Source organism: Bombina bombina, chromosome 4 (genome assembly GCF_027579735.1).
Source record: "Bombina bombina isolate aBomBom1 chromosome 4, aBomBom1.pri, whole genome shotgun sequence".
NCBI classification, from domain to species: Eukaryota; Metazoa; Chordata; class Amphibia; order Anura; family Bombinatoridae; genus Bombina; species Bombina bombina.
In genome coordinates this window covers 1,159,166,041-1,159,180,416 of record NC_069502.1, presented here as the reverse complement: position 1 = coordinate 1,159,180,416, position 14,376 = coordinate 1,159,166,041, and the positions used below count along the sequence as shown (strand labels likewise).

The 14,376-nt window shown below is 44.0% G+C and overlaps 1 protein-coding gene across 1 annotated transcript in view; it reads left to right on the top strand.

The window, feature by feature from the left end:
- Nucleotides 1–14,376, top strand: part of TMEM63A (transmembrane protein 63A) — a 162,309-nt gene that overhangs the window by 125,345 nt on the left and 22,588 nt on the right. The window lies entirely within an intron of this gene.

The window sequence follows — 14,376 nt, the reverse complement described above, 5'->3', positions numbered from 1 at the left end:
AAGCCGAAACATGTAGAGAGAGCCATATTCTTTGTTTCAGACTTCAATCACTTGAAGGAGTATTTGTAAAGAAAAATTGTGGGATTTCAAAAAAGTAGTTGTAAGGTGAGCGCTCACAGAAATAAGCTTTGCATATCCCGAACAAACAGAAGCGGATCCAGACGTGACGCAGGGTGTATCCAGAAAGAGATAGGATACCTGCGGTCACGTGATCCATTCGAGAAGTAAGAGAAAGAAGGTTCAGGACAGCGAGTGTGGACGCTACATATTGGCATTTTTGCCACCCGGAGAGGTACACAAACGAAGAGGTAATCAGAGTTTGAGGACGATATCTGCAGACGGCACAACCCCTTAACAGCACAGTGACCTACACATGAGTGTTTTCCGATAAGGTCACAGGAGGTATGAGGGTGGTGTGTTAATCTACAAGTAGTAATACAAACACCCATATATCAAATAACGCTAGATCTTCAAATTGTTAAATAGCAATGGTTGAAGAACGAACAGCAAAACACAGTTAAAATAAAGAACATCTTCTCATAATATCTATAAAGGACTTTTACTATAATATACCCCTTCGAGTCCCTGCATCTATAAAATTATAACGAATGAAGAATTACCGATCTATGTAGAAATCAAGGACGTATCAGTAGGATAGTGCTTTAACTGTATCATAACCCATTGGAATTTACACCCATTGGAATTTGCACACAGCTGTAAAGTGTTTTCTTTTTTAAGACACGATGAGTCCACGGATCATCTTAATTACTAATGGGATATTCACCTCCTGGTCAGCAGGAGGAGGCAAAGAGCACCACAGCAGAGCTGTTAAATAGCTCCTCCCTTCCCTCCCACCCCAGTCATTTTCTTTGCCTACGTTAGTGCTAGGAAGAGGTAAAGTGAGGTGTTTAGATTCTTCAATCAAGAGTTTATTATTTTTAAAGTAGTGCAAGATGTGCTGCTTTGTTCTAGGGTGTAGCCGTAGTCCATATCAGTCTCTACAGTAGAGCTTTTGGTGGCTTTAAAGCAATGGGAACTTGTGGGACATAATTCTCACTGTGCCTCCCATATATTTAGTTTGGATGTGCAGCTAGCCTGTTTATGTTTAATTGACAGTCTCCTCCCAACGGCTTACTTTGTATTAGTAGCCGACCAGCAGGTTTATCTCTGTTGCGCAGCTAGCATTGTTATCTTATACTCCCAACGGCTCTTTTTACAATTGTCTAGCCAACTGGGAGGTTTGATTATTGCTATACATATGTTCGCCATGCGGTTCTTTCTCCTGACGGTTTCTTTCTGATCAGTGCTTTGCCGCCCAGAAAGTTTGCTTTGTCATGCCCACGATGTATTGGACAGTGACGGTGGATCTTCTCTGCTGCATTTTTGTCATGCAGCAGAGAGGCTTCACTTTCCATGTTTAAAGTATCATTACGGAGTCTGTATGCTTCTTATTTGTGCTTCCCATCCGTTGGCAAACACACGCCTCAGCAAAGCTGAGCTGCGCTCTGGGGTTTTCTCTTAGGGGTTAAGGAGTTATTGCCCAAACTATAAAACATAAATGTTTTTTATTAAAGGAGGTCTGGGGATTGTCTGAATGACTGGCTACAGACTTTTTTTGCAGTAAAAATAAAGCAGTTATTTTAGCTCTTAAAGATACAGTATCATCCAATTTTTTACTGATATTTTGGGAATTCAAACGGTACTGGAGACCCTTCATCATGTTATTTACCATATCCAATTTTAATGGTATATATGTAAAGCTGAATTAAGAAATTTCTCTTGACATTTAAAGACACAGTAACTCTATTCATTTTTTTATTAATCAAAATGTGAATGTTGTTACATATACTTGGTGCTATGATAATACAGTTTTTTGTTGTTGCTGTTTTTCATGTATGGAGGATTTTACATTTCAGATATAAACCTCTTGTTCAGATAAGACAAGATGCATCATGACAATGTCCTATATATTCTGCAACTCTCTCCTCAAGTGTCCTAAAAATTTTGCGTCCATTCAACCAGTGCCCTGTGCTTCCTCCACGACTCCTCCTGGAGTTACCTTGCTTACCTTGCAGGACATCGCTTCCCTTTTGTAGTAGGTGGTCTCAGGTGCATTGGCGGCTTTTCCCATGCTGCAGGGAGAGTGCAAGAGGAAATTAAGCATTCAGTGAGCGGGGTTTCTGTCACGGTTATTGCTATCACAGAGGTCCCCTCCCAGGCCTGAGGAAGAGGATACTTTGGTAACATCTGAGGATAAAATCTCAGTTTTTGACAATATAATTCCTCCTACTGATACTGAAATAGTATTTTTCAGGTTTAAGCTAGTGCACCTCCGTCTGTTTCTTAGGAGGTTTTAACTACTCAAGACGACAAAGATAATGGTTGTTGTTATCCTTATGAAGTTACAGTTAAGGAATGGGAGAGATCGAGTACCTCCTTTTTTCCCCATTTCCTATATTTGGAGAGTTATTTAACCTTAGCGGACTCTGTCAAGGAGTCACGTCAGGCGGTAACCAAGGTGGAAGTGACAATTTCCACGCTAACCGGGAGACCTTCTATTCCCATAGAGGATAGTTGTTCCTTTCAGGATCCTAGGGGGGTTGTTTTTTTAAAAAAAATGGCAACCTAAGGTTTGTAGTACTACTGTCACTTATGCAGTGGCATACTGGTTCATACGTTGTCTGTTTTCTTTCAGACAGAGACTTCCCTCGAAGAAGCCCAGGATAAGATACAAGCCTTTCAGTCACTCATCTCCTATCTTACAGTGTTTCCCTTCAAGTTTTTAGCGGGGAGCAAGGATTTCTCTCTTACCATATTAGTTCTCATTATGGTTAAGTTTATCTTTTCCGTTCCTTTCGAGATTTCAAGGCCTTCTAATTTTGCCTCTCAGCAGGTGGAGCCAGATAAGAGGTAAGGATGTCCTTCCTCTGGGTGAGAGACCTCTCCAACTTGAGAGTGATAGTTCCTGTCCCATTTCAGGAACAGGGTCTGGGACTTTATTTTAATCTGGTTGTGGTTCCCAAAAGAGGAGGGAACCTTCAGTCCTAGTTTAAATCTCAAGAGTTTGATCAAATTCCTAAGAGTACTGTCCTTCTAGATGGAAACTATTCGTTCCATTCTCTTTTGGGCCCAAGAGGGTCAATTTATGATAATGGTGGAGTTGAAGGATGCGTTCTTGCATGTTCACATTCATAGGGACAGTTACAGGTTTCTAAGGTTTACCTGTCTAGACAGACTCTTCCATTTTGTGGTTTTGTCCTTTGGTCTTGTCACAGCTCCCAGAATTTTCTCAGAGATTCTGGGTTTATTGTTAGCGGTGCTTCAGTTACAGGGCATTGCTGGGGCGCCCTAGCTGGATGACAGTCTAGTCTAGGTGCCATGTTTTAATAACAAGATCTCTCCCGGACATTGCTCATGGGTGGAAGGTAAAATTGGGAAAATAATTTCTTAGTCCCAAATACAAGGGTACTTTTCTTGGGATCTATAATAGATTCTCTATCAAAGATTTCGAAGTTTACTGGTCTAGATCTTCAGTCCTTTCCTCGGCCATCAAGGACTTAGTGCATGGAGGTAATCGGGCTGATGTTACAAGCATTGGATATCATTCCGTTTGCTCGGTCTCATCTCAGACCCCTGCAGTTAAATATGATCAGACAATGGAGCTGGTGCGGTAGCTCAGTTGGTAAATGCCCTGCCTACAAAAAAGCCTGTTTAAAAGATCCAGTGACCTTACTGGTTCAAATCCCGGCAGGGCTGACTCAACCCTTCATCCTTCCGAGGTCGATAAAATGAGTACCAATAAATTGGGTAATAATAACAACTATTACTATTCAGCTGCCGATTTGGTTAATTCCAAGATCGAGCACTAAAAAATATTTTAATTTATGCCGATTTGTCTCCTCGAATTCTTCTAGAGCGGGAGACAAGAGATTCTCTTTAATGGTGGTTATCTCTGGATTATCTATTCCAGGGAACCTGTTTTTCGTAGACCATTTTGAGTGATTGTGACGACAGACTCCAGCCTTCTAGGATGGGGAGCAGTCTGGGGTTCCCTAAGGACTCAGGGAGTTTGGACTCAGTCTGCTCTTCCTGTAAATGTTCTGGAACTAGGGACGATTTTTAGGCTCTTCTGGCCTGGCCCCAGTTAGCCTCGGTCCAGTTTATCAGGTTCCAGTCGGACAACATAACTTCAGTGGCTTATATTACTCATCATGGAGGAAAGAGGAGTTCCTTAGTGATGTCAGAAGTAACCACATTGATCCAGTGGGCGGACACCTACTCTTGCTGTCTGTTGGTGATCCACATCCCGGGGGTGGACAACTGGGAGGCGGATTTCCTGAGTGGGCAGACTTTTCATCCGGGGGGAGTAGGTACTCCATCTGGAGGTATTTTCCAGTCTGATTCTCAAGTGGGGTCAGCCGGAATTAGATCTCTTGGCATCTCGATGGAATGCCAAGCTCCCGAGATACGGGTTGAGGTCCAGGGACCCCAAGGCGGAACTGATAGATGCTCTGGCGGTGTCTTGGACCTTCAGTCTAACATACCTATTTCCTCCGTTTGCGCTTCTTCCTCGGGTCATTGCTTGAATCAAGCAGGAGAGGGCATTGGTGATCCTCATTGCACAGGCTTGGCTTTGCAAGATTTGGTATGTAGATCTGGTGGACATGTCATCTCTGCCACCTTGGAGACTTCGGCTGAGGAAGGACCTTCTAATCAAAGGCCCTTCCTTCACCCAAATCTAGTTTCTCTGAAGCTGACTGCTTGGAGATTGAACACTTAATTCTATCCAAGCGAGGTTTTTCTGACTCAGTCATAGAGACCATGATTCAGGCTCGTAAGCCTGTAACTAGGAAGATTTACCATAAGATATGGTGTAAATATCTCTATTGGTGTGAATCCAAGGGCTACTCATGGAGTAGAGTTAGGATTCCTAGAATTTTGTCCTTTCTCCACGAGGGTTTGGAGAAGGGTTTATCAACAAGTTCTCTAAAGGGTCAAATATCTGCTTTATCTTTTTTGTTGCACAAACGTCTGGTAGATGTCCCAGATGTTCAATCATTTTGCCAGGCCTTGGTCAGGATCAAGCCTGTGTTCAAACCATTTACTCCTCCATGGAGTATTAATTTAGTTTTCAAAGTTCTTAAAGTGGCTCCGTTTGAGCCTATGCATTCCTTAGATATTAAGTTGTTATCTTGGAAAGTTTTACTTCTTGTTGCTATTTCTTCTGCTCGAAGAGTGTCAGAGCTCTCGGCATTGCAGTATGAGTCTCCTTACCTTATTTTCCATTCAGATAAGGTAGTTTTACGTACTATAATAGGGTTTCTTTCTAAGGTTGTGTAAGATCAGAACATTAATCAGAAGATTGTTGTTCCGTCCTTGTGTCCTAATCCTTCTTTTCAGAAGGAACGTCTCCTTCACAATTTGGACGTGGTCCGTGCTTTAAAGTTTTACCTGCAGGCGACTAAGGACTTTCGTCAGTCTTCTTCTTTGTTTGTGGTTTTTTCAGGAAAACGTAAGGGACAGAAAGCTACGGCTACTTCTCTTTCTTTTTGGCTGAAGAGTATTGTACGGTTTGCATATGAGACTGCTGGACAGCAGCCGCCAGAGGGAATTGCGACTCATTCCACGAGGGCTGTTGCTTCCTCATGGGCGTTCAAAAATGAGGCTTCTGTGGAACAGATTTGCAGGGGTGCAACTTGGTCCTCTCTTCACACTTTTTTAAAGTTCTACAAATTTGACACTTTTGCCTTGGCTGAGGCTGCTTTTGGGAGAAAGGTTCTTCAAGCATTGGTGCCTTCCGTTTAGGTTCCCTGTCTTGTCCCTCCCGTATCATCTGTGTACTCTAGCTTGGGTATTGAATCCCATTAGTAATTAAGATAATGCGTGGACTCATCATGTCTTAAAAAAGAAAAGAAAATGTATGCTTACCTGATAAATTTTTTTTAAATTCTATTTTTATTGGGAAAAAAAAAAGAGAAAGCTATCCAGTACAAGTTGAAACAAGGTGTCCAAGACATTACAGTGACATAAAAATCAATCATTGTACATTACAGTGCATACAGTAATAAATTTATGAATCAGATTTCTCAATCCCTTTAACCTTTAGCTTTTTCTCTCTTGCTATGATCCAGCAAATAGTGCAAACTTTTATTAACTATATAAAACTCAACCAGTAACATTGATCTGTTCAGTTAACTGTTAATTAATCCAGTCAGGCAGAGTGCGTAAATCTTGGGTATACTCTGTGTGGGGAAAAAAAAAAAAAAAAAAAAAAAAAAAAAAAAACCAGTTTATATCGCGATTCTCTCTCTCCCTCCCCTCCCATCACCCCGCATCTGGTACAGGAACCCCCATTCACCTCTCAAAGAGGCCGAGAGCATATACTCAGTGTGTGCAAATGGAATCAGTATTTGACTTTGGGCCTCTAAGCTTAAAGTTACAATATATTCCCGCCACTTATTTATGAAGTGTTTAAGTCTTTTGTTAGTGTCCATCTTGGTGTCTAGCTGCTCAATAAGCATCTGTTTGTGTAGGGTGCGTTTAAATGTGGTAAAAGCAGGGGCATCGCTTTCAGTCCACACCTTTAGGATAACCTTCCTAGCTATTAGAATGATGGTAGTGAGCAGGGGGACAGCTCTAGGTCTCTGCTCTCTCCACTCCAAAAGACAAATTTGTTCTATGCCAATTTGAACTCTAAGCTTCAGGACTCTGTTGATCCAAAAGGAAATCTTACCCCAGAATTGTCCAACTCGCGGGCAGGTTAGAAAGTAGTGGATAAAATCCGGGTCACTAAGTCTGCATTTACTACACTCGTTCACCATCCCAGGGTCCCACTTAGATAGTCTCCTTGGAATAATATAGTCCCTGTGTATCATTCTAATCTGGGATTCTCTAAGAGTCATGGACAAGGTAGCCTTTCTAACAGTTTCTATGCTCTGCTGAATCGCTTCAACAAGGTCCTCCCTGCCCAGGCTGTCCCTCCACTTGTTCCCCAGCAAGGTCAGAGTTTTGGATTCAGTTGGATTTAGTAAGGTTTTATATATCCCTGAAATGGTGAAGTTACCCATTCGGAATGAGGTCAGTGATGCACCAAATGCATGTTGCTCCCAAAATTTTGGGTCATCCCTGATCAGTTGGGTGACATAATGACGCATCTGGAGGTAAGCATAAAAGTGAGTTCTCGGCAGTCCGTATTGGGTCTGCAATTCAACAAATGACTTTACACATTTCCTCGAGAGGTCTAGAGCATCTCCCACGAGATTCAGTCCCCTGCCCTCCCATATGACAAATGGAGAGGTGTCTATCCCAGGAGGGAAGTTAGTATTGTTCCTCAACGGAATCATCCTCAAGGACACGCACCGTCGATTTAGATGGCCGAGGGCAAGGCGCCACGCCCTCAGCACATCTTTGAATAAGATACTCTCCCATATCTCCATTGGGATGCTGTTAAGTGGGGCATAGGGTAAAAATGACAAGTCTAGCGCCTCTAGGGCGTGATTCTCTAAGTCAGGTGAGTAGAAGTGCTCCGTCTTTAACTGCCAATCCAGCATGAGACGGTTGAGTGCCGCCCAATTGTACAGTTTAAGATTGGGTAGGCCGAGGCCACCCTGTAGGGGATGAGCGTATAATTTCGCAAGTGCTATCCTAGGCTTACCGCCTCGCCATAAGAATTTCGATAGAGCCTGGGTGTATAACATCATGTCCTTCTTAGTGATTAAGAAAGGTACCATTAGGAGGGGGTACAGGATTCGTGGTAATATTACCATTTTTATCAGGTGTACTCGTCCTGTGAGGGAAACTGGTAGATTTTTCCAGCCATCCAGAGTCCGTTCTATATCTCGACACACTTTCGCAATATTAGATTGGTAAAGAGTTTGGGTGTTGGTAGACAATTGGATACCCAGATAGGTCATGGTGGGTTGGGCCTCTTGGAAAGGATATGTCACTGATTGGGCTTGATGTTTTCGTAGCCACAAGATCTCTGATTTGGTTTTATTTATTCTGTAGCCCGAGAAGGCCCCAAACGCCTCGATTGTTGCCAGAATCTTAGGGACATATTTTGCTGGATGCTCTATAAATAGCAGCATATCATCCGCGTAGAGTGCGAGGTGTAATCTTGTTTCCCCTATCGCGATGCCCGGATATATCTTGCGCAGCTTAACAGCCAAGGGCTCAAGGGCTATATTAAAAAGGAGGGGTGAGAGGGGACATCCCTGACGGGTGCCCCTCTGTAGGATGATGCGTGGGGAGAACAGACCATTGGCCATGACATGGATCCATGGTGCTGAGTAGACGTTATCCACGTATTGGAGAAACGAGCCTGAGAAGCCAAAGCGTCGTAGCACGTCAAGAAGATGGCTCCATTCCACTCTGTCAAAGGCCTTCTCTGCGTCTAGGGACAGCAGGAAGGCCTCCGATTCCCCCCTAACACTCCGGGTCTCAGGTCCGGTCGTAAAGTGTGCTATCGCATGCAGCACCCTTCGCACGTTCGTCACCGAGGTTCTGTGGCACATGAATCCAGTTTGGTCTGGGTGAATAACGTCTGTCAGGATTATTTTCAATCTATCGGTCAAGATTTTCATTAATATCTTGTAATCCGAATTTAGAAGGGAGATGGGGCGGTAGGATTCGGGTAGGCCAGGGTCTTTCCCAGGCTTTGGAATCAAAGCCACATGTGCCATTGTAAATGCTTTAGGGGGGGACAATAGGTCTTTATAATATAGATTAAATAGGTTAGTTAGAATTGGCGTGACTTGAGGCTTTAAAAGTTTGAAGAATTCAATGGGTAAGCCGTCCGGGCCTGCGGTCTTCCCATTGGACATTGAGGAAATAGTTTTCAAGATTTCCTCTGAGGATATTGGGGCGTTAAGGGCCGCTAGCTGCTCGTCTTTAATTTGTGGCAAATCTATGTCTCTCCAGAAAGCCTCGATAGACTCCTGAGGAGGCAGCTGCTGACTAGCGTACAGAGTGGAGTAGTATTTCGCCAAAGCTTCCACTATGGATTCTGGAGTTTTGTGGGTTTTGCCACGGTAGGAGATGGCTGCAATCGGTTTGCGCGCCGTCCGCTTATTTATTAGTGAGGCTAGTAGCCTGCCAGATCTATCCCCTCCCCTGTAGTATTTGGCATTGGATCGGAGAAGCTGTGCAACCGCCTGGTGACTCAAAAACGCATCTAACTCGCCCTTTTTAGTAAGGTAAACTTCCTTCAAGGACTGGCAGGGATCGCTGCAATATTCTTGATAAGAATCAGTCAGGGCTTCTTGCAGACTCTGCAACTTTGCCTGTGCTTTTTTCCGTAATGCCGCCACGTATGAGATAATATCTCCAGTCAGGACTGCTTTTGCTGCATTCCAGAACAACTCTGGATTGTCCCGATGCGCGGAGTTGTCTGTGTAGTAGTCGTTCCACGCATGGGTTAGATGCTTTGAAAAAGCATCAGAGGTATACAGGTACCCTGGGAATCTGAGCGTGTGTTTGTTGGAGACCGTGGCTCCAACCGTTATCACCAGTTCAACCGGCGCATGGTCAGAGACCACTACATTGTGAATCTTAGTGTTGGTCACCCGCGAGACGAGGTTAGAAGCGATCATAAAGAGGTCTATACGCGACAGTGTTGGCGTGGCCCTAGATATGCAAGTGAAGTCTTTGCTTTCAGAATTTCGCAGCCTCCATACATCCACAAGTTGTAAAGAGCTCGATAGTCGAGAGAATATTTTCCGCTCAAAAGTGCCCTGTCCTCCAGGCCTTCTCCCCTCCCCCAGGCGTTCCGGGTCCCACATCCTGTCACAGGTGGGGTTCGGAGCCAGATTAAAGTCTCCTCCTAGCACAATATCTAGGCCCAGATAAGGAGCAAGTGTTTGAATGAGTCTTGTCCAAAAAGCTGTGGATTTCCCGTTTGGGGCATATATGTTACATATCACTAGTATTTTTTGGTGCATCCTGACCTTGACCACCAGAAATCTCCCTTCTGTGTCTTTGTGTGTGTTTAGAACTTCGATATTTTCCCTACGCCCAAAAAGAATTGCTATGCCTCTGCTGGAGTTAGTGTAAGAAACGTGTTCCACCTGTCCCACCCAGTCCCTTCTAAGCTTTTCGTGTTCCACCTCAGAGAGGTGTGTCTCTTGTAGCAGTGCGATGTCTGTCCCTAAACGTCTTAAATGAGTCAGTATGGTGCTTCTCTTAGTGGGGGAGTTAATCCCTCCAACGTTCCAAGTTGTAAACCTTACCGACATTTAAATGTACATATGTGGATCCACATCAGGCCAGCCACCCGAGGGAGGGAGGGGAAGAGAGAAAGGACGAGAGAGGAAGAGAAAAAAAAAAAAAAAAAAAAACATTCCCACTAACCTTATCTTGCCTATGAGCACAACAGTAATCCATGGTCGTAAAAGAAAAAAGAAAAAAAAAAGGGAAAAACATGATAAGTTGCATGACACTCGGGAATGAAGATGACATTTTACATACATATTGTCATGAATATTTAGACTAAGGAAATCCGGATACGCCACATCCAGACATGGAGTCGTTGTTCCATTCCTAAGAGGAAACAATACTAATTTGGGTGTAGTGTATGAGAAACATATTATGTACCAAAACAACATATGAACATAAACAGACATATAGTGCTCAGTTAAGTCTGTATAACATGGCAGTGATCTTAGCTGCCCCCCCGGCCGGAGAGGAGGTGCCCCAGTCTGCTGGGTAGGACCAAAAAGTCCACAAACTGATGAGTGCATCGCCACATCCTGCGACACCCCCAGCCCGTCCCCGCGGGAGCAGCTTGGTATGAGGACCAACGTGACCAGTACGGTTAGTACTGCACAGGTAAGTATGTTAAAAAAAACAACATAACCAACTTCCCTCCTTAACATGTGTAAGTAACTCATTAGTTTAACCTTTCAAAACCTGGTGAACCCCAATCAGGGTAATTTTTAGAAAATCATTCTAACTCTCCCATTCTTTAGCCCTCAGCCTGGGTCTGATCGGGGTGATCTAGGCGCGCCTGCACTGTCTCTGTTTTCCCTGTTACCCAGATACTCATTTGCTTCTCGCGGGGAATCAAAGAATTTTGGGCCAGAGGGGGTCAATAGTTTTAGTCTAGCTGGATACAGAAGGTACACTCTCTCCCCTTTCCTGTTCAGTTCAGAGCAGATTGGTGAAAATTCTTTACGTTTTCTCATTAACTCAGAGGAGTAATCTTGGAATATTAAAAGCTTAGAGCCTTCAAACAAAACAGGGGAAGCCTTTCTATAAGCTCGCAGTATCTCTACCTTAAGCTGGAAATGTAGTAGTTTGATCATGACCTGTCTGGGTTGAGTGTTACCTCTATCAGCCTGCCTCTCTGGGCCTACCCTGTGAGCCCTTTCTACACTGCCCTTGAACATAGTGGGGGTTAGTTTAAGGAGCCTGGGTAAGGTGTCTTCTACAAAGCGGATAAGCTCTTTAGGTTTTACATTTTCAGGTATTCCCAGGATGCGCAAGTTATTGCGACGCGACCTATTTTCTAGGTCTTCAAGTCGCTGGTGCAGATTTATATTCTGTTTCAATAAGACATCTAGCTGAGTGTCGTGTGTTACTATAGTGTCCTCTAATCCGGACACCCTATCCTCCATTTCAATGAACCTAACTGAGAATTGCTTCATTTCCCCAGTTAAATGATCAAGACCCTTTTGGAGGTTTTCTATCTTTGGGAGGAAGATGGAAGAGAGCTGCTGAACCACAACATGCGTGTCCATAGGAATTGTAGAGGACTCCTGCCCAGCAGGGGGCGAATCTTGTGGGTGGTCAGCAGCTCCCTTACCCCTGCTCACATTCTTGTTTTTACCCGACATCCTACCTCCTGTCAGAAATCTATCCATGTACCAATACAATATGTTTTTGTTATTCTACAAGCAGGCAGTGAAACACAATATATACAGTGAGTTATTAAATACAAATCCTCTCCCACAACTGAAAGAGTTCACTCTCCAGACTCCCTGCAACAAAACATTTAACCAGGAATTGGGCTTTGAAGAGTTCAGCAGGAGTCTAAGTGTTCATTGATCTGTACTTTATCTTTGGGGCCACAGCAGTAACCGCTAGTAGTGAGATAGGATGGCTTATGCTGTATTCTGCCTGTAAAAGTCTCGCTTAGAGCTGAGGAGCCTAGGCCTGTCACTAGCACTCCGACTGTTCCCCAGGGCCAATCAAGGCAGTTCAGTTCAGTCTATCTCAGCACACAGTGTATGCAAGGTTGTTATATGCCCTCCGTGATGAGATCAGTGGCTCCCCGCAGCATAGGTACAAATAGAGTCTGGGGCAAGGGACCCTTCAATCCGGGGAGTATAGTGTTAGCGGTAAGGGGCAGTCAAGGGACAGTTAAGTGTTCTGTGTTCTCAGCCCTCTGTATCAGTATAGAAAATAACGATGTCTCCCAGCAATCTTAAGAGGCTTGTGTAAGGGGGCGAGTGTAGTACGTTACCCAAATCTTGTCTTGGCAGCCTTAGGGCGAGATCGCTTCAGCGTGTTCCCAGAGAGGTACAATCACCTTCTATCTTCAGCCTTTTGTTCCAGGCCGTGGAGGATCGCTCTGTAGCCAGACGCGTGTAGAGCAAGATGGCGCCCGGAGCTTTCGCGCCAGTGGGAGAAAGCTGCAGGTAGGTGAAGTCTGCCGACCCTTGGTGGCCGTCTGTGTTGCTTCCCCCTCTCCGTTGTGTGTAGGGTCTCTGCCGGGGAGATCAACTACTTATTTACCCTTAGGAGTTGTGCCTCTGACTCATCCGCACTCAGCCCGCTCCAGATGAGCAAGTACACACGGGCGTTCTGGGAGGCCGGTCTCTGTCGCCGCTGCACGGGCGGGTTTCTGCCCAGAATAAGAGTCTCTGCGCCCGTGTTCCAGCCTGCAGTTCCGTCTCGGGTCTGTGGTTAAGGGTAGTCGCGCAGGCAGCGCGGTAAGGCTGTTATGTACAGGTGCACCTTATGTGCCAGTAAGCTTGCAGTGGGGGCAGATGAAATCAGCCGATGCGGGAGGTGCCGGGTACCCTGTGTACCAAGGCTAGGGTGCATCTGGGCTCTAGGAGGGTGAGATTGAGGTTTTTCTGCGTGGTAGATGTGGTTATATCCAGTAAAAATACTTGTTAGGAGCTTTTTACTCCGGAGCTCTCACACCAAGCTGCCATCTCCTGAGCCCGCCCACCGGAAGTCCTTACCTGATAAATTTATTTATTTTTTGACACAATGAGTCCACGGCCCACCCTGTTCTTTTCGACAGGTTGTGGGTTATTGTAAACTTCAGACACCTCTGCACCTTGGCTTTTCCTTTCTCTTCCTAACTTTGGTCGAATGACTGGAGTGGGAGGGAAGGGAGGAGCTATTTAACAGCTCTGCTGTGGTGCTCTTTGCCTCCTCCTGCTGACCAGGAGGTGAATATCCCATTAGTAATTAAGATGATCCGTGGACTCATCGTGTCAAAAAAGAAATAAATTTATCAGGTAACCATAAATTTTCTTTTTGTATTTTTTCTAAGTGCAGTCATTGCGTAGTGTTTGTTTTTTTTACATATTTTTTAATTATATTTGCTCTATCTAGGAGTCTAGTATGAATGGATACACTGGTGTATGATAATATGTATCATTTTTAGAATCTAATTTTATTTATAAGGAAAATTGCTTTTTTATTAGATTAAATATTTATACTATATTGTAATTTCGTTGTCATGTTCGAATCCCAGAGAACATCATCTTAGGAGAGACTTTTAACCCTTTCGTGACAGGGTTAAAGTGTCTACATCGGAACACCTGTTCCGATGTAGACAAATTGAAACTACGCGATCGTGCATACGATCGCGAGATTTCAATTATTGGATCGCATCTGGGGGGCGTCCCTACAACCCTAGGAACGCCCTCCAGACCGCGATCAAGTCCTTGAAGCGCAGAAGGCTTCAGGACAGCCGTTTGATATGACGTTCTATTCCGTCATAACGGCTTTAAAGCCCAGTGTAAATATGACGGAATAGAACGGCATAACGGCGTTAAAAGGTTAATCCATTTGATAATATCAATAATAATATTTATATGATATTTGAATATATGATATAATTATATACACCAGTAGTAGCATATGAACTTTCATAATCGGTCTATTTTTATAGAGTAATACTTGTACCCTCTACTATGAATATTGGATTTCTTTAGAGATTAATTTAGTACATATAAATTATTAACCTTGTACATTTGAGTAATTTTAGGTGGATAATTTATTTATGGTGGAACATTATACACATTTTTTGTCATTTAATATATCGTCCTATACCCAATCCAGCAGTCACTGCGCCATTCTTTAAAAAGCATAGGTGAGTAGTAAACTCTTAGTGAGTAGATGGCTTGGAGACTGCATATC